General features: G+C 50.0%; 1 pseudogene; it reads left to right on the top strand.

Annotated features, from left to right (window-relative positions):
- Positions 1–1,287: 1,287 nt before the first annotated feature.
- Positions 1,288–26,988, top strand: LOC130159837 (olfactory receptor 14C36-like; annotated as a pseudogene).
- The last annotated feature ends 994 nt before the right edge of the window (positions 26,989–27,982 follow it).

Raw genomic sequence — 27,982 nt, 5'->3', positions numbered from 1 at the left:
AGTCCTCAAACATACAGACTATTCTTTTCAATTCTCAGATGTCTCAATGCTTCTCAAGATCACAGTTCAGGAGAGCTTTGCTCATAGGAAACTGGCAGAGTACTTCTTCCATGGTGATTGTCTCACGGGCAGCATTTGTCAAAGGTGAAGGAAGCCCATTCCAGTGAGCCCAGCCATGCTGGACAGATTCCTGTGGCTGCTTTTCGTGCTGTCTGTGCTGCCCCACTCTCTCAGCACTTCAGGGCATGCCCAAAGGGATTTAACATGGTCAGGAGCCAAGGGGTAGGAGCACAACTCTCAGTACATGATGCTGCAGGAGGCAGTGAGTGACCTTTTTCTCTCTAGCATTCCCCTGGAAACCATCTGGAGAAGGTTCTCTGGACACCTCTCTGTCACTCTCACCTCTTATAAGACAGTTAGTAAGCAGCCTCAGGAGAGAAGGTGGGGATGCTGGTGCTGCCGCTGCTCCCCCCTGGATGCTCACAGCACCATGAATGATTTTTAAAAGGCTGTCAGAATCATGTTCATTAGCCTGACTGGCAACTTCCAGTATAATTACATAATTTCAGGACTTTAAAAAGTAGAAAAAAAAAAAAGAGACATGAAGTTTAGGTGCTAAAAGTGCCAAACCTGTGGAAGGAAGTTAAACCAAACCAAAGAGAAGGGAAGCAGAAAATAAATCCATTCAATCTGTGCAGGAACAGAAAAGGCTTCCCTGTACCTCCACCTCCCTGGCTCCAAACCCGTGACTGTGCCCCATGTTATCCTCGAGACTGAGTTGGCCATGAGATGCTGAACTTTGTTCTACAGGAGAAATGAAGATGTTCTTCAAGAGCGATGCACAAAGGGAAATGAACTGAATTTGCGATGGGCCATGATATTTTTTTCTCTGATGTGAGCAAATCTACGTCTGAAGGGGAGCATGCTAAGCTTCCTGGGCATTTAGCACACTGAGAAAGAAAAGTGAATTTTCTGATTCCCAGTTAACAGAAACCTCTCCACAAAGAAACTCAAATGGTAATGGAAAGGCCCAGCAGGTCACTTAGCTCCTTTTTCCTGATGAGGAGGGTGGCATTCTTGATTAGTTTTAGTATTCCTTCAGCTCATTCTATCATGTTGGATACCTGTCTCAAAAATCAACCCACAACATTCCTTCCATAATGACTGTCCTGCTGCTAAGCCCCACACAGCTCCCCCATGATGGGATGGGGAAAAGAATTGAAAGGCTCAAAGTAAAATGTTCTTGTGGTTAATGCCTGTTTAGCCTTTGCCTGTTTTGTTTTCATCATGCTGTCCTACGTGCAGATCATCAGGGCCATGCTGAGGATCCCATCTGAGCAGGAATGTCACAAAGCCTTTTCCACGTGCCTCCCTCACCTGGCTGTGGTCTCCCTCTTTGTCAGCACAGGCATGTTTGCCTACCTGAACCCCCCCTCCATCTCGTCCCAGTCCCTGGATCTGGTGTTGTCAGTCTTGTACTCAGTGGTGCCTCCAGCAGTGAACCCCCTCAGCATGAGGAACCAGGAGCTCAAGGGTGCAGTGTGCAAACTGATGACTGGATATTATTCCAAACATGAACCCATTGCTCTTCTGCAGAGCTGTCATCATGGAAATCATTACAGACCTGGGTTGTGGTCTGTAATTATTGTTGATGTTGGTGTTGTGTTACCTGTAATGATGTCATGTCCCCTCTTAGTCACTGTTATCAATGGTACAGAATCCTCCATGCAGGCAGTTACTAGCTGCATCCCTCAGTGACCAGCACTTGGACCAACACTATTGAACATCTTTCTGATCCCCCTGTATGCTATGACTGTGTGCGCATTCGGCACCTTTGTGGATGGTACAAAACTGGGTGGAGGTCTTGAGCAACCTCCTCTAGTTCACTATGTCCTGGGCAGGTGAGCCAGACAAACTGTTGTTCAGGACTCCCTTCAAGCATGAGTTACTCTATGGTGCAATGAATCATCCCCTTGAAAGGTTTTTGAAGAAAGACTATGCTGAGGGAAATAATAAAAAATAGAAAAAAAGGAATGAGAGGATATAGAAAATATGTCAATACAAATATAGGATTTTATTTGAGAATATTTCTCCACTCAAATGGTTTCTAGGGATTATATTTGATAAATTTGATAAAACAAACACGCTTTTCTCTGGTCAGGTCCCAGGTCAGAAGGATCATGACGGAGGAGTATGCTGTTAGGAACTCAGTTATGCTTACAGAAACTGCTAATGCAGAGGTCATTTCATTCTTGGGAGGTGCCAGGCCAGCCACAGGAACGTGGCTGGGACAGTCCCTCGGCCACTGTACCCCCTAGGCCTTCTCCAGGAAGATAGGGATGCCATGTCCATTTTCTTGGGGACATGACACGACAGCAGCAGGCATGTGGCTTGGTCATGTCTCTGGGAGAAGCTGAAAGGCCAGAAGCAGTCATGTGGTATAGAAGACCATGTGCAGGTTCCTTCTCAGTGGTGAGGGGAAAGAGCACGAGAATAGGCTAATGGGTTGGGTTCCATGCTTAAAGGAGGGTTTCTGCGATGGACAAACTTTCCTGGGTAGTGGGGAAAAAAAGGAGAGGGAAAAATATGTCACAAAGTACAACTCAGAAGGTGGAGAGTGGCTATCAGCAGGAAGAACTGTCACTCCAAGGGTCCTGCTGTGGTGCAAGAGCTCATCCCAGAGGGAGTCGGGATCAGCCCGTGCCTTTGTGTTTCAAGGAACAGCAAGTGAGAGTGGAGGTACCTCAGTGAACAGATGGAACTGTTGGGGTGAGAGCAAAGCAGGGCAGCGAGATGGTGCCTACAGCCTGCAGGGAAACAGGGACAGGTGTCCAACCATGTAGAACAGCCTGCGGTGGAGATGGAAAAGGATTTTAGCAAGGCTGGAAAGCATGAAGAGAACACAGCTCTTTTTCCCCTTGGCTATGGCAGCTGTTTCTTACACAGAGGCCTGTGACATGACATGTTTTCCTCATGGCACTAGAGCATCGTTGCCTCCTTGCAGCCCCACCGGGAAGCCGGAAGTTGTTGTGCCATTGTTGTCCTTAACACGGCATTGGATGCCCCACCTTCCATGGTCCCCAGGAAGGGCCCTGAGCCCTGTGTGAGGGACAGCACTGACCTTCCCACAGGCTGCAGGCCATGGCTTGGCCTTTCTGTTTCATCAAGCAAGCCAAGGCTTTGCTCAGCAGCAGAGCTGCCTGCACAGCGCCTTTGCCTACCTGCACTCACAGCCTCCAAGGATGGGCTCTAACAAGGCCATGGGGAGGCTTTCTCAGTCATGGCCCTCAGTGGAGCTTGTTAATGCTTCCAGGGACATTGGGGTTTGCTTCTGACTTGGTGTTCTTGAGAGGTTTCTTCAGTCTCCTCTGAAGACCTCAAGTTCACAGCACCAAAGACACCCTGGGCTCATTACAAGGCAGAAAGCCCTGACAAGCCATGTCTCTCCCATCAGGGACATCTGGTCTTCAAGTCTTGCTTGCACAGTTAATGAGATAAGTTTCAGAAGTACAGTGTAAGAGAAAGGCAGGTAATGCTTTTCCAATTGCAATTGATGCAGAGTATCTCGCGAGAAAGTGCGGACAGGTGGGAAAAGCAGTCCCTGGAGATAAAACACTGTGTGGACAGCCTTGCTCCTCAACTCTCCTGCCGCACTATTTCTATCCTTGTCTCCAAGGGACTTACATCACTTTACATGAGACTTCTTCAACCAACTCTGCAGCTGAGTGTAGCAAGTGCTTGGCAGTAATTGTTGCCTGCTTTCCTTAGAGAACGGGGTGTTAAAGACAAATAAATGAGGGATTGCTTATGGAGGGTGTGTGTGTAGGGGAATGGGTTAGAAATTAATAAATAAAAAATATATTGCTCAGCTGTATTATTGTTAGTTCAAGCAGATCCCCATGAAGTCTGTCGCCACAACTGAAGAGTTGCCCATAGGGAATATTAGAGACACTACTGAAAGACAGTCCAGCTTTTCCTCTCTGAACCTTAAAGGAGAAGCTGCATGGGTAAAATAGATTGGGGCGATCACAGAGGAAGAGGAGAAAGGCATCTGGAGATGAACTTCTTAACCCAGAGCTGTAAATCAGGAAACCAGGACATCTGCGCATTCCAAATTTCTGAATTCCATAGAAGGTGTGAACTTTCGGGAACTCATGACAAATATTAGGATGTTTCAGATCTTTTTTACATCTGTAGGTTTTCCCCCACTTTGATCTACATATACGCAACAACTGGCATTAATAACAGTACAGCGTCTGCCTTGAGACGCCAGCTTCATATCTAATGCCATTCCATTTTGCACAGCTATAGGGGCTATTCCTCAAACTCCTTGCTGCAAAGCCTTCATGGCACCTGCAGTGTCCTTGGCCATATCTTCATTCCTGTACATCTCTTTATCACTGCCTTCTCCCATTCAGGAACCACTAACCAAGGAGTAACCGAGGCCACAAGCAGACTGATGATCTGGGCTATCATTATGACATCCATGACATCTGAGAAGCTCATAGGCCACTAGGAGACACGTGGCCATGAAGGCAAGTTTGAGGTCCCTGGAGTCTCCAGTTTCCTTCGGGGACTGGCCATCAGCAGCCCAGCTGGTTATGGCTGCAGTAAGAAAGGCACTTGGACTCTGAGACAAAGTGTCATTTCAAATGGCCTTGGTTAGAGCAAACTCTCCTCACACGGAGACAACCGTGTCAGCTGTATTCCGTCCCTTCCGACGCCGGGAACACGGAGTTTACAGTGTTGGGAGAGTGGTGCAGCAAGTTGTGCAGATCCTGCCTGCAGAAGGCTTATCCCACATTGTCTCCTGTGAGACCTTGAAGTGCTTTCTGCCAGGGAAACCCATTCTAGTCATCACTTCTCGTGTTCTAAGAGGAGATGTTCACTTGGGAGTTGGTAACTGCAGTCCCAGGTAAAGGTAAGGGCGAGCGGTTGGCCATTCACCAGCAGCTTCCTGCAGATTTCTTCTTCCAATATGGCTTGTTCTGCAACCCAGGGGCACACTCAGCACAGCTCAGCCTGAAGGCCAAGAGGTACGTGGAGCACAGCACAGGCCTGCTCAGGTTTCCTGTGACACTCATCACTAACTCCTCCATGTACAAAGGTCTTCTGCTCACATTCCCTGAACCTCCTGATGAAGATTAGCAGGGCAGAATTTTGAGCAGAAAGGAGCAGCAGAGGCGTTCTGTGCTATCAGCCCACTCTTCAAATATCCCTCCGGCGCCTCTCAGGGTGTGGGTGATTAGGTGGTTGGGAGCAATGGAGTAATTTGGCCCTGGAAGGACCTGTGAGGGGAATGGTCATATAATACTCTGGACATTGTTTCTCGTAATCAAAATCTGTTTGAATTGGCAATAAAAGAAATTGACCTTTGGCAAGACAACATCTAATTGGTCATTACAGGGATAGGTAAGTAATCTCTCTGTCTTTATCTTGACCCATGAGCATTGCTGGTTTATTTCCTCCCTTGTCCTGTTGAGTCAGGGAAGTGAATGAGCAGCTGGGGCGCTGGCAGGCTTCGGGCCAAGGTTAACCCACCACAGGACCACATCAGGACTGCTGTGCCCAGAATGTGGCTCCCCAACACCAGAACGACCCCGAAAGATTGGAGCAGGTCCTGAAGAGGTGAGAAGGACGGGTGGGACCTGGAGCACATTATGGACAAGGAGAGGCTGAGAGAGTTGGGGTTTTATTTGAGGAATCGTTTAGAGTGAAAGGCCAGAGCGCTGGGCCCAGGGCTGCTGCTGGATGGCAATCCTTGGCCTGTTTCAGTATTTGTCAAAACAAGGCCATGAGCACATGATCTGGCTGGAAGTCTCTGACCATGGCCTTGGCTGAATGACCAACTGTGGCAAGAGCTATGGGACACTTGTGTGTAAGAAGGGTCAGTAGGAAAATGAATCACTTTATATTGAAAATGGCAAAGGAGTTTGGTCTCACTAAGCCACCAAGAAGGACAGAGGTGACAATGCAGCAAAGGTCCCTTGCTGGGGCTGGGACCACACAGGGAAATGTGAGGTGATTGGGACTTCTTGGGGAAATTTTCCCTGCTGAATCCTCCCTGGGGTCTCCAAGGAACATGAAACAGTGCAGGCCCTCTCCTTTGGTGCCTTGCTTCATTCACCCTGGGTCTGCACCAGGACCACCCTGCTCTGTACCCCACCATGCACACTCACACAGCTGAGCTCTACACTGGTGTTTGCCTCTCCCAGGCCCTTCCCAGCCCAGCCCCACCCCCCGCCTCCATGCTTTGCCCCCCTCCCCTGCCCTCTCCCCAGCCCAGGCAGACACAGCAGCCCACGCTGGGCTGGCCCCATGCAATTGCCCACCCAAAGGGGGATGCAGAGCTCTGGGCACTCATCCCAAAGACTCTCACAAGGGCACAGCAGATGCTGGTGGGCAGAGAGGGGTCTCATCCTGCCAGTCAGCCCCAGGGCTGGCACCAGCCATGGCATGAGGGGACAGAGGCCAGTGTCTCCTTCTGTCTGCTGCTCTTCTCTCACACAGACCCTGATTGCCCACTCCTGGCAGCCCCTCTGGGCCAGTCCCTGTCCCCAGGGACTGTTGCCATCTGGCCTTGGCCACTGCAGCCTTTGCTCTCATGCTGGTAATCTCCTTCCTCCTTCTGCTGCCCCCTGCCATCCCCTCCAGCATCCTCTGCTGGGCAGCAAACCCTTCCCACACAAGGGCTCCCATCCCTGGGTACCCAGTTTCTGTGTGACAAGCCTGCCCTTGGCCCTGGTGCCACACCTGAGGTGCTGCAGCCCACATGGGCCCCAGAGCTCACCGCCTCGGGCGTGGGCAGCAGGAGCCCCCTGTGCCACCACAGAGCTGTGACATCAGGGCCATAAGTCCTAGAGGAGGGGCAGGACAGCTCCCACGCCTTTGGTGGTGGGTCGAGATACAAGGTCTGTAGGGGAGACCTACGGGAAAGATGAGGAGTGGGGGATGCTCTGTGTGATGTCAGGGCAGCTCAGATACATGGGGCTCTGGTATTGGACAGGCAAAGAGGTTGAGTGAGAGCTTGTGTGTGGATCAAAGGAGAGACCAGAAAGAATGACAGTGTGGTAGGAATTAGTTGTGGTTTGACCCTGGCCATAGCCTAAATGTAGAAGAATGGCTGCAGAAGCATGGCCATAGAATCTTTGAAGATCTGCACAGTCCAGGCCTGGTATTAGAATAGGCCTGTAATCAGAATTGTACTGAAGTTGCTGGGCTGAAGTTAACAAGAAAGGTAGCCTTGAGCTATTCTTGAATCCTGAGACCAAGTAATTATGGTTGGCCAACAGGCCGTGGCTGTAACAAGCTACAGCTGCTGGGAAAGCAGGTGCAGGGCCAAGAAAGATGGGGAGTGATATGGGAATATAGGGAGTAACAAACTACAAGGCTGAAGCATAGCAACACAATTAGCTACATGGATAGAATTTTTATTTTAATCATGATAATTAGGGGTGTGAGAACCGCGTGTGCTTAGAGACTAATGCCGCCATGAAAGGGCTGACCATGTCTACTTGGAAAACCTCTGAGGTCACAATTTCCAAATCCCAGTGTTTTGGAAGGTGCTACTTGGACCAGCTTTTGAAATGTGCATGGACATGGCTCACCCTGCCCTGTGGTGCCTCTGGCAAGGTAACAGCATAAGGAACTGCAGGACGCCACAGATAATGAAGGGAGGCAGCTCTTTAGTGCTATTGCTGACCATGGTAGTCATTCCCATGGTGAACAACTTAGAATCACCAAAGGAAGACAGACAATGTCTAGGGAGGAAAGGGAAAGGAGAGGCAGGCTGCTTGCATGGGAGGATACAAGGGTGGTCAAGGAGAATCAATTGTGCATGGGAAAAGAGCTACAGCAAAAGTCAAGGATGAAGAATAGGAATCAGTCAGGGCTGTTTGGGGGTACCTTCCAAGGAGCCCTGCATCTGACCTAAAAAGCTTGGAGTGGGTAGAGAAAGTCACATGTCATCTTACCAACTTTCTATTTGGCTTCAACAGCCACTGGGAACCTAAATGGTTTCCATCCCATCATGAAGGCAAGATCCATGCTGGATGGAGATGCAGAATCATTCATGCTGGAAGGGACCTCAGGAGGTGTCCAGGCCAATGTGCTGCTCAAAGCAGGATCAGCGATAGGGTCAGGGTGAGTAGCTCAGGCTTTCCTTCAAGTAGGGCCTGAAAAGCTCCAAGGATGGACAAGGCACAAGGTCTCTGGGACATCTGTTCCAGTGCTCGACTGTCCTCATGGGAGAAAGATTGTCTTCCCTTGATGATGCCCCTCCCATCATGCACTAGAGGCATAAACCTGTTTGCCTTTTCTTGCTTATAAGTCCCCAGACGACATGGGAATGCTATCATTAGGCGTCTCCAAAACCTTCTCTTCTCCTGGCTTTGCACCTTTCAAACAAGGCCAACGGCATCCGGGACTGCATTAGGAAGACCACTGGAGGTGATCTTTCCTCTCTACTCAGCCCTGCTACAATTTGTCTTGCTGTCTTCCCTTGCTTTCTACCCTACCACTTCACCCATACTTAACTCAAAGTTGTCATCCAGAATTTTCACCACCTCTGCCATCTTTTTGTTCAAAATAAGTCCATGCGAGCATTTGCGCCATGTCGGTGAGGGATCACCTTCCACTTTCCCTTTAAACCAAGGCCTTCAAGTAAAGATCCCTTTCTCTAGCAGTCTAAATGAGATGTCATTCTCCTAACCTTCATCAGGAGGTTCAGAGAATGTGAACAGAAGACCTTTGTACATGGAGGAGTTAGTGATGAGCGTCACAGGAAACCTGAGCAGGCCTGTGCTGTGCTCCACGTACCTCTTGGCCTTCAGGCTGAGCTGTGCTGAGTGTGCCCCTGGGTTGCAGAACAAGCCATATTGGAAGAAGAAATCTGCAGGAAGCTGCTGGTGAATGGCCAACCGCTCGCCCTTACCTTTACCTGGGACTGCAGTTACCAACTCCCAAGTGAACATCTCCTCTTAGAACACGAGAAGTGATGACTAGAATGGGTTTCCCTGGCAGAAAGCACTTCAAGGTCTCACAGGAGACAATGTGGGATAAGCCTTCTGCAGGCAGGATCTGCACAACTTGCTGCACCACTCTCCCAACACTGTAAACTCCGTGTTCCCGGCGTCGGAAGGGACGGCATACAGCTGACACGGTTGTCTCCGTGTGAGGAGAGTTTGCTCTAACCAAGGCCATTTGAAATGACACTTTGTCTCAGAGTCCAAGTGCCTTTCTTACTGCAGCCATAACCAGCTGGGCTGCTGATGGCCAGTCCCCGAAGGAAACTGGAGACTCCAGGGACCTCAAACTTGCCTTCATGGCCACGTGTCTCCTAGTGGCCTATGAGCTTCTCAGATGTCATGGATGTCATAATGATAGCCCAGATCATCAGTCTGCTTGTGGCCTCGGTTACTCCTTGGTTAGTGGTTCCTGAATGGGAGAAGGCAGTGATAAAGAGATGTACAGGAATGAAGATATGGCCAAGGACACTGCAGGTGCCATGAAGGCTTTGCAGCAAGGAGTTTGAGGAATAGCCCCTATAGCTGTGCAAAATGGAATGGCATTAGATATGAAGCTGGCGTCTCAAGGCAGACGCTGTACTGTTATTAATGCCAGTTGTTGCGTATATGTAGATCAAAGTGGGGGAAAACCTACAGATGTAAAAAAGATCTGAAACATCCTAATATTTGTCATGAGTTCACACCTTCTATGGAATTCAGAAATTTGGAATGCGCAGATGTCCTGGTTTCCTGATTTACAGCTCTGGGTTAAGAAGTTCATCTCCAGATGCCTTTCTCCTCTTCCTCTGTGATCGCCCCAATCTATTTTACCCATGCAGCTTCTCCTTTAAGGTTCAGAGAGGAAAAGCTGGACTGTCTTTCAGTAGTGTCTCTAATATTCCCTATGGGCAACTCTTCAGTTGTGGCGACAGACTTCATGGGGATCTGCTTGAACTAACAATAATACAGCTGAGCAATATATTTTTTATTTATTAATTTCTAACCCATTCCCCTACACACACACCCTCCATAAGCAATCCCTCATTTATTTGTCTTTAACACCCCGTTCTCTAAGGAAAGCAGGCAACAATTACTGCCAAGCACTTGCTACACTCAGCTGCAGAGTTGGTTGAAGAAGTCTCATGTAAAGTGATGTAAGTCCCTTGGAGACAAGGATAGAAATAGTGCGGCAGGAGAGTTGAGGAGCAAGGCTGTCCACACAGTGTTTTATCTCCAGGGACTGCTTTTCCCACCTGTCCGCACTTTCTCGCGAGATACTCTGCATCAATTGCAATTGGAAAAGCATTACCTGCCTTTCTCTTACACTGTACTTCTGAAACTTATCTCATTAACTGTGCAAGCAAGACTTGAAGACCAGATGTCCCTGATGGGAGAGACATGGCTTGTCAGGGCTTTCTGCCTTGTAATGAGCCCAGGGTGTCTTTGGTGCTGTGAACTTGAGGTCTTCAGAGGAGACTGAAGAAACCTCTCAAGAACACCAAGTCAGAAGCAAACCCCAATGTCCCTGGAAGCATTAACAAGCTCCACTGAGGGCCATGACTGAGAAAGCCTCCCCATGGCCTTGTTAGAGCCCATCCTTGGAGGCTGTGAGTGCAGGTAGGCAAAGGCGCTGTGCAGGCAGCTCTGCTGCTGAGCAAAGCCTTGGCTTGCTTGATGAAACAGAAAGGCCAAGCCATGGCCTGCAGCCTGTGGGAAGGTCGGTGCTGTCCCTCACACAGGGCTCAGGGCCCTTCCTGGGGACCATGGAAGGTGGGGCATCCAATGCCGTGTTAAGGACAACAATGGCACAACAACTTCCGGCTTCCCGGTGGGGCTGCAAGGAGGCAACGATGCTCTAGTGCCATGAGGAAAACATGTCATGTCACAGGCCTCTGTGTAAGAAACAGCTGCCATAGCCAAGGGGAAAAAGAGCTGTGTTCTCTTCATGCTTTCCAGCCTTGCTAAAATCCTTTTCCATCTCCACCGCAGGCTGTTCTACATGGTTGGACACCTGTCCCTGTTTCCGTGCAGGCCGTAGGCACCATCTCGCTGCCCTGCCTTGCTCTCACCACAGTGTTTCCATACTTTCACTGATGGATGTCACCTAAATCCTACCCATTTGGGAAGGATTGAACTGGCCCAGGTAGATTTGGATAGGCAACATAAAGGTGAATTCTTTATAGCTCGGTGGGCTCATGACACTTCAGGTCATCAAGGAGGAGATGCAACATACAGATGGGCCCGAGACTGAGGGGTGGACTTAACCATGGACACTATTGCACAGGTAGTTAATGAATGTGAAGCATGCACTGCAATTAAGGAAGCCAAATGGTTAAAGGCTCTGTGGTATTGGGGATGATGGCTGAAATATAAATACGGTGAGGCCTGGCAAATTGAGTGTATCACACTTCCACAGACTTGCCAAGGCGAGCGACACATGCTTACAATGGTGGAAGCAGCCACCATTTGCTGGAAACATACCCTGTGCCCCATGCAAGTGCCCAGAACGCTATCCTAGGCCTTTAAAGACAGGTCTTGTGGGGAGATGGCACCCCGGGAAGAACTGAATCAGGCAACGGAACTCATTTCTGAAACAGTCTCAGACACGTGGGCCAAAGACCATGGTATTGAGTGGGTATATCACATTCCCTATCATGCACCAGCCTTTGGGAAAATTGAACAATGTAACGAACTGTTAAAGACTACACTGAGAGCAATGGGTGGTGGAACTTTCAAACGTTGGCATAAACATCTAGCAAAGGCTACCTGGTTGGTTAATACCAGAGGATCTGCTACCCAAGCTGGTCCTGCCCAGCCAAAGCTTTTGCGTACTGTAGAGGGGGATAAAGGTCCTGTAGTGCACTTTACAAATATGCTTGAGAAAACAGTCGGGGTCATTCCTGCCTCAGGCAAAGGCAAACCCATTCGTGGGACTGTTTTTGCTCAAGGGCCTGGGAGCACTTGGTGGGTAGTGCGGGAAGGTGGGGAAGTTCGACGTGCGCATCAAGGGGAATTGATTATGGGTGAAAACAGTCAATAAATTAAGTGATGTTAATTGTTACGTAATGCTGTATATTGTTTGGTGATGATGGTAGAATCTGAAGCCACACCGTGGAGAGACTGGATAAATCTTGTGGCATCCATTTCTACCATCTTTAGATGGGAAGATTTGAACCTTACTTCTTCTTCGACTGCCACACCAGCGAAGATTGACTGGTGAAACCAGATCAGCGTAGCTGTAGTAGGATTAGAACTGGCTTCAACGTGGAATAATTCAACACCTCATACCATCCTCCTTGCCCAGAAAGACTGTTATAACAGATGGAGCCTTACATCATGGACTAAATGAACTCAATGGATTTTATAGGGAGGGTCCATAGAGTAAGGGGTGATATCTGTGTATTTATATAAAGTACAGGAGGAGTGATGAGGATGATGTTTGGGAAAATGTAGCATGACATACATGGTATGGAGTAAGGAGTGGATACTATCCTGGTTTCATCTGGGATGGAGTTTATCTTCTTCTTAGTAGCTAGTACAGTGTTGTGTTTTGGCTGTGATGTGAGAACAATGTTGATAACCGCACAGATATTTTCAGTTGTTGCTGGGTAATGTTTATACTAGAGTCGAGGACTTGTTGGTTTCTTGGGCCTTGCCAGCCAGAATGCTGGAGGGGCACAAGAGACTGGGAAGGGACACAGCCAGGTCAGCTGCCCTGAAGCAGCCGAAGAGGTATTCCATACCATGGGACGGCACGCTTGCTATGTAAACTTGGAGGGTTAGCTGGGGGGATTGTTGCTTGGGAACTGGCTGGGCATCGGTCAGCAGGTGGTGAGCAGTTGTACTGTGCATCACGTGATGTTTATTTTTTTCCTTTTCCCTTCCTTTGGATTTTACCTTTTTTCCCCACCTTTCCATTCCTAGTTGTTGTTGTTGTTGTTGTTATCATCATCATCATCATTATGGCTATTATTATTGTTATTACTGTTGTTCTTATCGCTTAACAATTTAATTATTAAATTCTTCATATCTCAACCCTCAAGTTTTACATTCCTTTCTGATTCTCCTCCTCACCCCTCCGGGTGGGGGGGGAGTGAGCAAGTGGCTGTGTGGTGTTTGGTTGCTGGTAGTCTTCTGTTGCCGGCCGGGGTTAAACCAGGACACCTTCCTGGACATCAGCTTCACCTGCACCACAGGTCCTCTGCGGCTGCAGAGACATCACAGCAGCAATGCCCTCTCCTGCCAGCACTGCACAGTCCAGCCCTGCATGTCTCTGGTCCCAAGGACAGCATGGTTTGCTCCCCTTAGGGACATCTCATTTCACCTTTACAATGCCACCTGCCAACCAGCCCAGCATGCTCCGCCGCAAAACTTGTGCTTTCATGGGACCTTGGGCACTTGGTACCTGCTTTTTTTTGTGACACATCTGATTTTGGCCCTGATGACACAGGTGTGGTCCAGCGCATCTCTGCTCTGAAATAACCTAGATCAGGGAGGGGAAGGGGGAAAAGTCTTATTTAACCAGCGTGAGGAAGCCTTAGGATCAATAACCTGACATCTTATTGGGGAATTTAGAGATCCTGTGGGTTTACATGGCAAGGGTTTGGGAGCGGTTTGAAGGTGTTTGTAGGTCTGGCAAAGGTGAGAAGAGATCAAGAGCTGACTCCATGGGCATAAGAGACACTTTCATTTGACTCCAAAATGGACCGGCCACTGACCAATGCTGAACTAATAGACTATTCTGGTGGTACGTCTCTGATAACCTATGGGAGAAAGGATAAAACCCAATGTACAGCATCTATGAGACGAGTTGGAAACGTGTGAGCTAAACAACCCTACCGACACCAAGGTGAGTGAAGGAGGGGATCTGTGAGAGTGAGGCTTGGTGGGTTCCTACAAGACAATGGTCAGGCCACCACCCCTTGACAGTCACAGGACAGCACAGTGACAATGCTCCTTTAGGTGTCTGCAGGTTCTTTGCATCAGCCTTTTAGCATAGCCACCAGATGTGCCAACAGCTGTGATGCTCAGCTGGATCTGAAACCCTGTGTCATCCATGTCTACCTTGGCTCTAGGAGCAAGAAATGGTGGAGTGTCATCTCCCAGGGGGAGGGAGGCAGGGGAGCAGCAGAGTGCAGGTGCCAGGAATCAGGGTGGCAGGCTGTGGCCAATGCTGGGAACTTTCACTGTGCAGTATCGCTCAAGGGGAGAAGAGTGTTCTGCAAGTGGTTGCAAGGAGGCCATGAGGCCCCAGGGCCTTAGGACAACTTATATCCTCATACGCCTCGGTGGCAGAGACAATGCCTGTAACCACAGGGACAAAGCCTTTGGTTCTCTCGGTGACTTCCAGCCTTACCAGTGCCTTTTGCCATGTCCATCACAGGGTGTCCTACGCTGTCCCACAGCTGCTGCTTTTTCACTGAAGGCTGCAGACACCCAACTGGTTTCCCCACCTTGCTCTTACCTTGGCGTTTCCACACGTGCACTGGTGTCTGTCCAGCCTCACACTCTGTTCCTCAGATCTCATACTCCTTCTGGAGGACTTCTCTTACCACAGCCTTAGTCCTTGAGTGACATTTCCTCCTGATCTCCACTCTCAGCATTCTAAGCTGCACTGTGTGACACTGTTTCTCTCTCCCGCTCTTTCCTACCTCCAAGGAAAGCTCCAACACCTGGGAAACCACTCTTCAGGCAGGCATCCCAACCCAGCACCCTTCTTATGACCCAGTACCTGAGCAGATAAAGGGAAGATTCTTTCATGGATCTTTCAATCTAAATAGATTTCCTACTCATGTTTTGAGTGGAGAAGTGCTCCTCAGAAGAACTGCGGTATTTCTGTCGGTACTTTTTATACCTCCACTTCTTTCTTCCGGTTTTTCCTTCTTCCTCCTGCTATTCTGTCTTGAAGAGCTCTCTAAGAAAACGCTTCATGAAACTGTAGAATAACTCATGTTGGAAGAGACCCTTGAACGTCATCTTGTCCAGCTATCCTGCTCAAGGCAGGGTGAAGCAGAGGAGGTAGATAAAAGGCTCTACACAGCTTGGTGTCATCCAAAAAGGAGCTGAAAAGGCACACCATCACAGTATACAGTGCCTTAATAAATACATTCCATACATTTGGCCAAGGTTCTTATCTCGAGGGATGCCGCTAGTGAGCCCTTCCCTGGCACGTGCGGAGGCAGAGCACTGCAGCGGGCACAGTGAGTGCCTGGCCTCCTACTGCCCCTGCCAGAGGCTGGCAGCACCTCAGCCCGGGGGTGTAGCGCCCTGCTCGGCACCTCTCGGAGATGGCCCTCGTCATGAGCAGTGGAGACAGGCACCTCGGTTCAACGGAGCACATCCCAGGGCTGCATTCAGGTGGTTCCTGTCAATCCAGAACATTTTATGGAGGCCAGCTGTGTCACAGAGGTGCCACTGCCTGTCCCTGCCTGCAGTCACAGCACTGCCACGCAGCATGGCTGTGACCAGGCTGCCAGCGCACTCAGGCCTGACAGCAACGCAAGGGATCAGAAGGAGCGTGGAAGTGGAAGGAGGACAGTATTGCAGAGCCAAGTGCGGCCATGCCAGGACTCTTCCCCTCCAGCTCTGCATACAGAAACTGTCCCTGCAGCCCCAAATAGGCCTTGGAGGAAGGATCTCAGGGGAAAATAGTGACTGAAGGGCCCTTTATTTTGTTCAAACAGGCAGAGAGCAGGGCTTTTCATTTACACAGCCGCTGGGGCAGAAAAGCAAAGCTGAGACCGAATTACAAATGCAATGACAACATTATCGTAAGCAAAAACAAACCCAATAATCAAAAAATAGAGGAGACAGTCTGGGTCTGTAATGAATTACTTTATAATTGCTGAAGAGGGTCCCCCGTGGAGAGTTGGCCAAGTCACGACAATCACACCAATATGGCTACACTACATGCTCACTTTATTGAGCAAACAGGTCATATTTATAACTTAAACCAACTGCTCACACGACTTTACACACAGTTGATTGGATAAGAGTCTCTGGCCACATGGGTGTCCATGTCGCTGGTTGGTGAGCATGCTGCAGGAGCCTGATCAGAGTTTGCTCAGGAGAGTCTGTTGATTTCACGGTTCCCATGACTTGCTCTGCACCTGGCTTCTTGTTTGTGCATAGCTTGTTTTCTTTCTCTCACTCCTTGTTCCCAGGACAATTTAAAGTTGCTCTGCAGCTTCAACTAACAGGCCTGGGTTGTCCAGTCTGGACAATGGTAACATATGTCCTCGGTCCTTTAAAAATCCCTATACATATCCCCCTTTTTCTTTTTGGACAACCTATTTCTGGTTCACAATAGATGTTAAAACTTTCTTCAAACAAGAAAGTAAACAGCTAAAAATTAAAAACATTACAACAATGATTATAACAAAGTGTATTCCTTCCATCAATAAAGTCTTTAACCAACCTGTTATCCCCAATCCTCATCGAAGGGATTATCATCAGCAAGAATATGCTTCATGTTTCCATGCAGTTGTGACAACGTCTTGTGCTTCTATATGGAATGATCGGAAAGGTTCATAAAACACATCCCTCAAAAAATCCTCACAACCGTGTCCATGTGCTAATAGCAAAAAATCTGTTGCAGCTCTATTTTGTAACGTAGCATGCCTAAGACTATCTACATCAAGCAATAACGAATTTGAAATATGTGATGTAAGATTAAATTGTTTCTCTCCCCAGCATGCTAACCTTCATATATTCTTAGCATTTAATGCTGCCGTTGCCCCCAGCATAAATATAGAGGCTAGGACATTTGCTGTTTGGGAATACCAATTAAACAATTTCTAACGGGGTTGTCTGCCTGTTGCAGACTTAAACAAAAGTCTGTTACTCCCATGATATTTGCCCATGTCACCCATATGTTTGTCCTAGGCAAGATGGCAAAATACTTTGGCCAATGGTTAAAAAATTCATCAAGACCGTAAACCAAGTCCACCACTCAAATATGTTTAGTCCTACAATTTGCACTTTTTTTTTTTTTTTTAACATTCCACCACAATCCACAAATGCTTCCACAGATTCTGATGATGTACACTGTCTCCAATCAGCATGGTATTACACTAGTCATATGTTTTCTCTTGCTTCATGCCCGGTTACTAATCTAAACACATACACTCTTTACACCATTTACGTTACAGCTTTGGCTTACAGAACAGTTTTACCCCACATAGCATACCTTGGCACAATACCCGCAGGTTACATCCCGTACAACATAGACAGTTTATTCCATCTGCTCGCTCTGCGTCTTCTCTTCCGTCTTCTGATTTTGACATACAGATCGCACAAACTTGCTAGGGACCCATATAGGTCCTTTATCTGTGGAGATACAAAAATAACCTCTACCGATAAATAACACCAGATCAGGTCCTTCCCATACACCTGAAGCCATATTTTTTTACAGAACATTCAAACCAGGAACTGTAGTTGTTTGGTTCCCTCGTACTGTTTGGTGATGTATAACAACAGGTGGTCCCTCTCCATGCTCCATAAGGGAGAGATAGTTTAAGGTAAACAACACCTTAGTCAACCGTTTAGTTACATCTATGTCCTGCGATACTTCCTGTCTCTGGAGATAATCCTTCAGGGTACGGTTTGATCTTTTAAAAACTTCTTGGCCCGTTGGGGAGTGAAGAATCCCTTTGATGTGTTTAATTCCCCAAGTTGTCATAAACCTTGCGACTCGTTGACTACACTGGACCATTGTCTGTCTTTATTTCTACAGGTACTCCCATGACAGCAGAACAAGACATTAAGTGTCTCTCCACATGTAATGCCTTTTCACTGGTTTGTGCAGTGGCCCATATAAAATGAGAAAATGTGTCAATTGTGACATTCACATACTTAAGCTTCCCAAAGTCAGGTACATGTGTTACATCCATTTGCCAAACCTGAAGTGCCTTCAGACCTTTTGGGTTAGTGCCCACCCCTAAACCAGGTCCATGATGACTACACTGAGGACAGGAGCGGACAATACTCTTTGCATCTGCTATGGGTATTTGATACTGTCAATGTAAAGACTTTGCATTCTGATGAAACATCTCGTGGCTGTTACGAGCTTCTTCAAACTTATTTGTTGGAGAAGTTATTGCCAGACAGCTGACTGCTTCATCAGCTCTAGCATTGCTTTGCCCAACCCAATGGTCCACTGATGACTTCTAATATGCATAATACAAAAACCATGTTTTCTCTGTTGAAGAGTACTACGCAGTTGTAGAAATATTCCACCAAGGTGTTGGTTCTTTGTCTCTCTCAACAAGGCATCTTCAATGCGCTCTACTACACCAACTACGTACAATGAGTCTGATACTATGTTTACAGGTGTACCGTTCAAGCTTCCCAATGCCCAGCACACTGCTTTCAGCTCTAAGGTTTGAAGGTTGTCCCATGGTTCACCGGTGATCACGTGTTTCTGCCACTGATTATCAGATTGCCAAACACACGCAGCCTTCTTCATCTTTCGTCCTACATCTGTAAACACCGTTGGCTTGTCAACTGGTCTTTTTGAGCATAACGGTCTTGCAATCCACTGGTAATGTTCTAACATCTTCCAGAGAGGTCCTTTTGGCCGGTTGTTGTGTACAACACCTGTATAACCCATCAAGGCTTCCTGTATGGCTGTTGAAAGTCTCAGGAGCCACTCATAATCATCACCACGGACTGGAATACTGATAACTGCTGGTTCAGTCCCATCAGTTTCAACAATCCTGTCTCTTCCTTTTCTCACCAAGGCCGCTACTGCTTCAAGGCAACTTAAAATATGATGTCTGAGTTGCAATGGCAAAAACAACCACTCTAAAATGATGGCCGAATTTTCCCCCTTTTTCTTTTGCCATTGCAAAATAAGGGCAAAAGGTGAAGTGGCAACATTCCAAACCAAGAAAGATAACGGATGATTCACCATTCGGTGACCACACCAGCCAGTCTGAGTCTTGTGGGACACAACTTCTAGGGCAGCCCACTGTTCTGGTGAATAAGTTCGAGGACTGTTGGCTTCAGTGCCATGCAACCAGGATCGGAACGTTTGCAAACCTTCGTTAGTGAGGCTCTTTGTGTGTCATCAGGGTGTAAGGGAATCATAAAGAAACAGTCTTTCAAGTCTATCACAACAATTTGCCAAATCTGAGGGATCATCATCAAAGGTGGAACAGCTGATTGCAACACACCCATCGCTAAAATCTGATCATTAACCTTTCATAAATCATGTCCCAGTGATGTGCATCAAGATTATTAACCACCTCAGGACAAGCTAATGAGCTGGTCACCTGCCAGTCACCCTCCAAAAAAGCATCACAAACAGCACCGGACCATTGCTGTAGAATTGGATCTTTTCCTGAGTTCAGCATCAGAGGGGTAGTTGCATTAACTAGAGGAACTACAGGTATTGAAGTAGTAGGCAGGTTCATTTCAACTCGCTTTTCCAGGTTTCTTTATTTATCTATTACCTCCTTTAAGGATTTCTCTGTATTGTTATCACAAGGCTTCTCCCCGCTATCCTCCTCAAATTTGTCCGATTATGTTTCAGGAAGAGGAGGAAACGCCATTGGATGCCGCTTTTGCCTGCCCTGACAAGACCTACTAGCTGTTGCCACCCTCTGTTTTGGCCTTGCTCCACCCACAGCTTCGATTGGTGCAGCAGGACTCGCTGCCCTGCCCTCCTGAAATGGCCTTGCTCCACCCACAGCTCCGATTGGTGCAGCAGGACTCGCTGCCCCGCCCTCCTGAAATGGCCTTGCTCCACCCACAGCTCCGATTGGTGCAGCAGGACTCGCTGCCCCGCCCTCCTGAAATGGCCTTGCTCCACCCACAGCTCCGATTGGTGCAGCAGGACTCGCTGCCCCGCCCTCCTGAAATGGCCTTGCTCCACCCACAGCTCCGATTGGTGCAGCAGGACTCGCTGCCCCGCCCTCCTGAAATGGCCTTGCTCCACCCACAGCTCCGATTGGTGCAGCAGGACTCGCTGCCCCGCCCTCCTGAAATGGCCTTGCTCCACCCACAGCTCCGATTGGTGCAGCAGGACTCGCTGCCCCGCCCTCCTGGGGAGGCTCGGCCGCCTCTTCCAGGTTCGGCTCAGTTACCGCAGGCTCCCAAGGAGTAACTTCCGGTCTGTCCACTGTCTTATCTAAAAGCTCCTGCATTGTTGAACACGCAGGGGCGGACATATCCTTCATAGCATGAGTATGCCCAACTCCAAAAAATGTAGCCAAGAGAGAAGGCTTAGGTGAATCACCCTTCTGCTCTACCGGCTTTTCTACCACACCTCCCCGCAACGCTTCTATAGCTGCTGCCGCTACTTTTTTTTCCACCTTCATAGTTTCCAGAGTGTTAACTATCAACCGCCACATAGCTCCTAATGCTCTAGCTTCTTTTCCTTCCTTACCTCCCTCAATTGTACTATTCCAGAGGCAATTTCCCACTTCTCTCCACTCAGTAACACTAAACAATAACGCGGGCTCGGGAATCTTATCCTTTTTTCGTGCCCAGCGAACTAAAGCCTCCACTTCTGTTTCTTTAGTGCTCTCACCTCTCTTAAAGAGGATACTAGTTAAAAGTTTAATTGACACATATAATTCCATGTATAACTTAAACCAACCGCTCACATGACTTTACACACAGGTGATTGGATAAAAGTTTCTGGTCATGCGGGCGTCTGTGTCCCTGGTTGGTGGGCATGCTGCAGGCGCCTGATCAGAGTGTGCCGATGAGAGTGTGTTCATTTTGCAGTTCCCAGGACTTGCTCTGCACCTGGCTTCTTGTTTGTGCATAGCTTGTTTTCTTTCTCACACTGCTTGTTTCAAGGACAATTTAAAGTTGCTCTGCAGCTTCAACTAACAGGCTTGGGTTGTCCAGTCTGGACAATGGTAACATATGTCCTCGGTCCTTTAAAAATCCTTCTACACAACATCATTCAGGCTGGCAAGGACCTGGGCGTGTTTCTCTACCAATCGCTTATAAAAACCAGGGCCAGACCAGATGACTCAAAATTTTATCCAAAGGCACCTTGGTTACTTTCTTGGATACAGCTTGGATACAGCTTTGTTACTTTCTTGGATATGCACTTGACTATCGTCATGATGGAAAAGCTTCTCCCTGTATATACTTTGACCATGTCTTCCTCCAGCCCATGGCATCTTGTCCTTGTTCCTTGCAGCATGGAAAAGAGCCTGAGTGTGTCCTCCTGGGGACACTGCCATGCTGCTGCATGTTCCCCCAAGACATTCCTTTCTCCAGGCTGGACAAGCCCAGCTGTCTCAACTTCTTCTGACATTGCAAGTGCTCCACCTGTGACCACCATGGTGGGCCTCCACTGAACTGAGTCCATGTTGCCAATGTCTCTGGTATTCTGGATTCCACATAATCTGCATCTATTGTATGATGTGCTGACTAGAGGGGGATAACCATTTCCAGTGTCCCTGCTCCTTCTCATAGAGCCCAGGATGCTGTTGGCTGCCTTTGCTGATGGCTTATGCTTTGCCTGATGACATCCAAGGACCACCAGAGCCTTTCCTACAGAGCTCCTTCAAAGTCATACAGACCCCAGCCTCTGCCATTGCAGGGGCTTAGTCCATTCTGGAGATGAGTCTCTGGATTTTTCTTCATTGCATACAATGAGGTTACTTTTGGCACATCCCTGTGACCCGCCTATGTCCTTTAGGACGGCAACCCTGCCTTCCAGTGCAGTGTCTGTTATCTTGAGTGTCGTGACATCTACAAATGCTATGAAAAATCACCCTCTCATCTCCTCCAGGTCATACACACTAGGTTCAACAAGGCAGATGACAGGAAAGACCCCAGCAGGATCTTGCTAAATGGATGCCTCCAGGCAGAGTACCTTGTACTGATCACGTATTTAAGAGACTGACCATCCAGGTATTTTTTCCAATCTAGTTCTCTACCCATGCAGTCCACAATATCAGAATTTGGACATTAGATTATTGCTGGCGATGAATGTGAAAGCTTTGCTGACCTCCACTGAAAGGCCACCACTGCTCTCTTTAAGGGCAGAAATCCTGTCCTTTCCTCACAGAAAGCAAAAAGGATGTCCAGGCACAATCTCCCCTGCATCAACCCACTCAACTTCTCTTTCATACACCATGAAATATTATCTCAGTGGACACACTCTGGGGCACAGCCTTTAAGTCCCCTGGTCATACATTGGCCATCTTTTAAAAGGGCGTGCCATGGGTGGGTGCTGCCACACCTCCCACAGCTCTCCCAGTCTCCATGGCCTTTCCCAGAGGATGGAGAGTGGCCTCCCTGTGACAGCAGCCTGCTCTCTCAGCTCCCTGGGATAACGCCCCTGTGCTCCCACGGACTGCTCAAGACTCCCTGAGTTCAAGAGACTTGATCCCCTCCCAGTGCTGGTTGTTCTCCTCCAGAGACCTGCCTGCAGCCACAGAGGCCTGGGAGAACTGGCCAGGGAAGGCAGAGGAGAAGAGGACAGAGACAACCTCAGCTGTACCCACACCTGCCCTTGCTCAATTCAGCAGCGGCCACACAGTATCTCTGTGTCTTCTGTGACTGCTCCCAAATAAGGGAACACTCCTTCGGGTGCCCTGAAATTGCCTCACTGGTCTAAACTGCGTGGTGGACGCCTGGGCTGTTGGAGGCTGCTGCCCTTGCAGAGCAGCTGTGCTGAGCTCTGACACCTGCCTTGGCACTTGGTTCCATCAGTGCCACAGCTCTGTCTGCAACAGGACGGGCTCCAGCTGCCTCTGCGTGGGCCCCTGGCTGAGGGCACTGCTGCACATGTGGGCTGAAGCCCCCCAGCTGTGGCACCAGCCCAGCTCTGCCATGAGGAGACCTGGAACCAAGTGTCCCCGAGCCCGCGGGTGCAAAGGCTTTGCTTCAGAGCAGAGGCGTGGCCTGGGCAAAGGAGCTGAGTCTTAGTAGCCCTGAGACTACAAACCCAGACTTACATGCCTACCTTGTGTGAGAGTAACTGAAGACATCACACACCAAAACCCCACACTGGAGACCTGAGATGCTTTCCTGTAAATTTCCTTCTGTCCTGTCTACTGAAGGGTTAACAAAAGCTGATTCTGATGCTGAAATCTTTTTTCTAATCAGAGAAATGCCATTGCTAGGAAAAATGTGTCTCTGCAGAGCTGAGATACAAAACATCCGTGATTGCATCAGGCTGTTCCCCAGCAGGTTCCCCTGCAGCCCCAGGGGCACCTGGAGGGAGCCCAGAGGGGCAGAGGAGGGAGGCAGGGAGAGCTCAAAAGCAGACCTTGGTGGGAGGATGATGTGACCTCACTGCTGGAGAAAACTGCACAGCCCCTGAGCCGGTGAGTCTGTGGCTGCAGGGCAATGCCTCTGCAGTTCCTAGCCGGGTCTGCAGCAGCTGGGGCACCCCCAGCCTGTGGGACCGTGTGGGAGCCTTTTGCTGTGGAGGAGGCCAGTGTGCTGCAGAGCAGGGCTTCCCTGCTGCAGCGTGGTAGGGCCAGGGCATGTGGGCTGCCTTGTGCCAGGGCCGGCTGCAGGGCTGTGAAGGTGGCTGTGCAGGCAGGGGTGCCCAGGGCTGTCCTTGCCAGCAGGGTCCCTGCAGCCCAGGGGGCTGTGTGCTGGGGCAGGGTCTCTGCCGCCTGCCAGGGGCAGCTCTCAGCCTGCCGGGGGGCTCCCGTGGGGCTGTGGGGAGAAGGTTGGGGTGCAAGGAGTGATCCCCATTAGGAAAAGTTCCCTGTGCTTTTGAGTGGGTGCTGCATGTGACAGGGTTGCTCACAGCTCCAGATCATTTCTAGGGAGACTTTTCACGACAAAGTTCATGACAGGGGTGTCCAGCTAGTCTCTGTGCTTGCCTGAATCTCTGCTGCCACTTTTCTCTGGCTCCACTTGGTAGCAATGGAAACTGAGCTGTGCAGGTCAGAGCAGGAGGTGAGATGCTGAAAGCATCACAGGGAGGTTGATGAGGAAGCTGAGCAAGTGCCTTCCCTCCCCAGCACGCTGCAGGGGAAACCAGCATCAGCTCTCCTTTTCCCTCCAGCTTTGGGGGAGCTGTTCTTCCAGCTGTGCAGACAGAGAGCGGCTGCAGGGCAGAGCTGGGCACACAGGGGCTGAGCTGGGCTCTGTGAGCGCTGGCAGGGAAGAGCCCTGGGGCCAGAGAAAGAGCTACTGGCAGGGACAGCTGCAGGCAGCAGAGCCCTGGGCAGGGAGGGGGGAGATGCTGAGGGGAACCCTGATGCAGGGGAGATAGGGGCACCTCCTGGCCATGCCCTTATGAGCAGGTGCCTTCCCTGAGTAACACACCTCTGCTCTCCTCTCCCACCCAGCACAGCTTTTGGACTGTTGGTTTCATCTTTTTCAACACCTCCTGGTCCAGCAGAGCAGCAGAAGGGATGAAGTGCATCTCTCCTTCTGCCACGGTCCCATTTCTCGCTGAGCAGAGCCTGAGGGTGACTGTCCTGCACTGCTGCTGTGTGGGAGGTGGTGTGCCGGGCTAGGCAAGGGGAAGGAATTTCCGAGTGTCCCTTTGTCTCTCTCCTGGCCTTGCTCAGATGCTATTGGGATTGCAGACAGGCTCTCTGGCAATAAGGGTTTCAGCTGCAGGCTGAGGCTTAGACCTTGTGGGTCCTCCTGTGCAGACATGTCCTCTAGCATGGAGGTGTCCCAGCTTTCCCCTAACACGTGATGCTGTGGGCAATGCAGTCTGTGAGGCAGGGGAAGGAGCTGACTGTCTTTTTCAAGATTGCCATGGTCACAACCCTTGTCCACCTACTTCGGGTGTCCACCTGAGCTGTGCCTTCCAGGTCACACAGTGAGTCCTGGGTGTTCTTGGATAGAAGTGTAGTGCTGAGCCTTCAAGAAAGGATGAGGCCTTTTGTTCAGTGCAGTGGATTGCTCTGCTCTCAGCAGTGCCTGGCTGCTTGTCAGGGTAACATGGCAGTGTGATCACTCTCCATCTGAGAAAGGAGCAATTGCTGGGCAGCTGGGAAGGAGAGGGAAGGAGAGAGCAGAGTGCCTGCCTCTGCCCTAAGGAGCCCTTTTCTCTGGCTCCACTTGGCGGCAATTGAAACTGAGCTGTGCAGGTCAGAGTAGGGACTGAGACAGTTCAGGAATCAGTCAGGTTGATGAGGAAGCTCAGCAAGTGCCTTCCCTCCCCACCATCCTGCAGATCAAACCAGCATCAGCTTTCCTTTTCCATCAGGGTTTGGGTGACCTGTTGTTCTTTCAGGCATGCAGACAGAGAGTGGCTGCAGGGCAGAACTGGGCACACAGGGGCTGAGCTGGGCTCTGTGAGCGCTGGCAGGGAAGAGCCCTGGGGCCAGAGAAAGAGCTGCTGGCAGGGACAGCTCCAGGCCGGTGAGGTACAGACAGAGGGGGCCAGGGGCAGTGGAGGAATGCTGAGGGTAAAACTTAAGTGGGGGAGATGGATCACCACCCAGCTGTGCCGTACATTGCAGATGCCTTCCCTGAACAGCACAAGTCTTCTCTCCTCTCCCACCCATCACAGCCCTTAGCCCATAGGGTCCGGGCTGTTCGGTACCTCCTCATCCAGCAGAGCTGGGCAGCTGAGAAGGAGCTGGAGGGACACACCAGATTCCCTCACACTGCCCTAAGGCACAGACAGTCCCCTTGCCTCTCAGCACTCACCCTGCTCTCCCTGAGCACAGCACAAAACCCTCCTGACCTGACTCTGGCCATGACCGTTGCTCAGCACGGGCAGAGCAGATGCTGACAGGCCCTTCTGCGCTGGGAGCTGTTGGGTCTGACCAAGTCCAAGGCCAGGATTGGCCCCTGCCCCCACGGTTCCCATGAAGCCCCTGCTGCAGAGCAGGGCTCACTGCTGGGCAGCCAGCGGGCACAGCCCCTGCTCCTCACAGCACACTCGGCCAGCACTCAGCACAGCTCCAGCCACGGCTCTGAAGGGAGCTCTCCTAGGAATGGCAGAGGCGGGGACATGGGGCAGTGGGGGGGGAACAAGGAGAAAGGCTTTCACTTGGCTCAGAGAAGTCTCTCCTAAAGTGTCCCTGTCTTTCCTCCTTGAACAGGTCCCCATGTTCAGAAGCAGCAGATGTTCAACAGCAGCTCCATCACCCAGTTCCTCCTCCTGGCATTGGCAGACACGCGGGAGCTGCAGCTCTCGACCTTCTGGCTGTTGCTGGGCATCTACCTGGCTACCCTCATTTCCAATGGCCTCATCATCACTGCTGTAGCGTGTAACCACCACCTCCATACCCCCATGTACTTCTTCCTCCTCAACCTCTCCCTCCTTGACCTGGGCTCCATCTCCACCACTCTCCCCAAAGCCATGGCCAACACACTCTGGGACACCAGGATCATCACCTACTCAGAATGTGCTGCCCAAGCCTTTCTCTTTGTATTTTTCATTTCAGCAGAATATTTTCTCCTCGCCGTCATGGCGTATGACCGCTACATGGCCATCTGCCAACCCCTGCACTATGGGACCCTGCTGGGCAGCAGACCTTGTGTCCACATGGCAGTAGCTCTCTAAGGCAGTGATGTTCTCTACGCTTTACTGCACACGGCCAATACACTTTCACTGCCACTCTGCCACGGCAATGCCCTGGACCAGTTCTTCTGTGAAATCCCTCAGATCCTCAAGCTCTCCTGCTCACGGGCCTACTTCAGGGAACTTGGGCTTCTTGTGGTTAGTTTCTTATTAGCATTTGGCTGTTTTGTTTTCATTGTTCTGTCCTATATGCAGATCTTCAGGGCTGTGCTGAGGATCCCCTCTGAGCAGGGAAGGCACAAAGCCTTTTGCACGTGCCTCCCTCACCTGGCCGTGGTCTCCCTCTTTCTCAGCACTGCCATGTTTGCCTACCTGAAGCCCATCTCAGTCTCCTTCCCATCCCTCAATCCAATAATGTCAGTCCTGTACTCGGTGGTGCCTCCAGTAGCGAACCCCCTCATCTACAGCATGAGGAACCAGGAGCTGAAGAATGCAGTAAAGAAGCTGATGCAGTCAGATGCTCTCAGCAGCCATAAGCTACCCATGGCTCTTCACAAGTAATTTCCAAGTCACCTCTGGAACCTCCTGTGCATTTATTTTTCTGTCTGTGACAAGCCTCTTTGTCCCCGTATGGCAGCATCCACTGCCATTACTCAAAGACATGAACCCAGCCTGTTTGACCCAGAGCTCTTTGCACATGTGCCTGCGAGGATTGTAAAGTTGGCCTGCGCTGATGATGATGAAAAGGCTGCGGATGCTGTCTACCTGGACCTTAAAAAAGCCTTTGACACTGTCTCCCACAGCATTGTCCTGCAGAACGTGGCTGCTCATGGCTTCGATGGGTGTTCTCCATGCTGGGTTAGAGCTGGCTGGACAGCCAAGCCCCAGGAGTGGTAGTAAATGGAGTGACATCCAGGTGACGGCCCATAAGGAGTGGTGTTCCCCAGGGCTCAGTGTTGGGGCCAGTCCTGCTTCAGAACTTTATCAATGATGCAGCCAGGGGGATTGCGTGCACCCTCAGTGAGTCTGCATACAACAACAATTTGGGTGGGAGGGCTGATCTCCTTCAGGGCAGGAAGGTTCTGCAGAGGGATCTGCACAGGCTGGGCTGCTGAGTGAGTAAAATTGTATGAAGTTCAAGCAGGAGAAGTGCCAGTTCTGCACTTGGGTCACAACAACCCCACACAATGCTACAGGCTCGGGGGAGAGTTTCTGGAGTGCTGCCTGGTGGGAAAGTGCCCTGAGGGTACAAACCTGAGGTTGACAGATGGTTGAGCATGAGCCATCAGTGTGCCCAGGTGGCCAAGAAGGCCAATATCATCCTGTCTGGTATCAGAAACAGTGTGGCCAGCAGGACCAGGGCAGTGATTGACCCCCTGTACTCGGCACTGCTGAAGCCACACCTTGAACACTGTATTTCCATTTTGGGCCCCTCACTTCAGGAGAAACTTTCAGGTGCTGGAGTATGTCAGGAAAAGGGCAACAAAGCTGGTGAGGGTCTGGAGCCCTGGTCTGTTGAAGAGCAGCTGAGGAGACTTGGATTCCTTAGTGTGGA

This window comes from Falco biarmicus, chromosome 16, assembly GCF_023638135.1.
Source record: "Falco biarmicus isolate bFalBia1 chromosome 16, bFalBia1.pri, whole genome shotgun sequence".
Classification (NCBI taxonomy): Eukaryota; Metazoa; Chordata; class Aves; order Falconiformes; family Falconidae; genus Falco; species Falco biarmicus.
The sequence above is the reverse complement of the archived record's forward strand: the minus strand, read 5'-3'. Positions and strand labels throughout refer to the sequence as shown.